This window comes from Tuber melanosporum (genome assembly GCF_000151645.1).
Source record: "Tuber melanosporum whole genome shotgun sequence assembly, scaffold_9, strain Mel28".
Taxonomy (NCBI): Eukaryota; Fungi; Ascomycota; class Pezizomycetes; order Pezizales; family Tuberaceae; genus Tuber; species Tuber melanosporum.
In genome coordinates, this window is record NW_003299139.1 from 501,472 (window position 1) to 503,054 (window position 1,583).

The following is a 1,583-nucleotide window of genomic DNA, read 5'->3' on the forward strand; positions in this document are numbered from 1 at the left end:
AGTGGACTTGGGCAGTAACTATTATATGAAAATTGCTTAGGTAGTACAAGACTGATATTTCCTATCTGTAACACCTATAGTATGCTTTCTCTAACTCTACCTTGGGTAGAGTATTCTCATCTGAATATTAATAGAGGTCATGATAATAGTAAACAGTGTAAAAGTGTTTTTATATTCGTTAAAGTAATAACTAGGAAATGTAGTTAGAATTGAATCTAATTTTATTTAAACTTGTACCGCTAACACTTGCATATGATGAGCCCTAGGACAGGGCACCCAGGTTGTCGCAACCAAGATACTAGTAACTACAAACTTACTAAACCTCTAACTCCTACCTCAAACATGCCCTCACTATGACTTAATAAGAATACTAAATACAAAGCCATCAATAGTAAAGAAAATCCTCCTCAGCACCGCCTTCCCACCAGCTAAGTAACTTGTACACAATATAAAAGTCCACTACCGCCACCTAAATGTAACCCTGCGATAACCTCCTCCATAGTTGAAATCCACCCAATCAACCCCATTTAATGATTTTGAGACACCCCTACTGACCGCCATGACACCCACCCCTAAACACCAAAATAAAAGAAACACCCAGAAACTCAAGCACGTAGACCTAATGGAAAGCTATCTTACTGGGTGAGAGCTCCCAAGCCAAGGTGGTATGAACTATCATGGAGAATCTGGGTAGTACCACACTAGCAGTACACTCAGAAAACCTTGGTGGTAGTTAATAGGATGATAAGGTCCCCGAGCTGTTGACACTTGGCCCAACACGCCCATGTATTCAAGTCCTCCTCAAACCCTTCAGATTCTCCACACGGTAAGAGCCTACCATGGACTTTGTAGTAGCCAGTTTGCAAAAATAAACCAGTGAGGGCGATGACTATTCTGAGTCAATGACAAGTGGCATGAGTAAGGATTGATCGTGTTTAACTCAGTACTTCTTGCTTTTCCTTCTCTTCCTACTCCTAGGTGCAAGTCTATTAACTGGAGTAGATTGGTCACCCTCATCACTACCCACCACCACAGAGAGGATGCTACCAAAGACATTACCTAAATATGCCATGGGCTCAGCTACAGAGTACTCAGGTATGTGTCTCCCAAAGAAGGTGAGATCACCTCAGCTGGAGTCATTCAACCAGGAACCACCTCACCCACACTAGTAGTATACACCTCCTCCAGATCTGACAAATCAGAAACTAGACTACCTATACCACCATCTGTAACTGAAGCTGCAGGTGGAGCAGGGATAACCGCTAGTGGAACATTCCCCCAAGGAGGCTTCTCCACTTGACGCTGAGAATTCTTATTTTCTAGTCTGCCTCCTACAACCAAAACCACCATAGTAACCGAAGTGACTAAGAGGAAAGACAAAGAGGGGATAACTGTAGGAGTGTCAGCAGCTAGCATAGTAACAAGAGTATAGACTGTTTGGTATTCAGGAAATAGGTCAGCTAACAAGGTAGATAATTAATTATCAGTGAAATAAAATTACCGAGAAAGAACAGAGATGTAATACTAAAGGTAAGGGATTTGGTTTAGCTTTACAGGGTACTTGTCCCAGAATTGACAGCGCG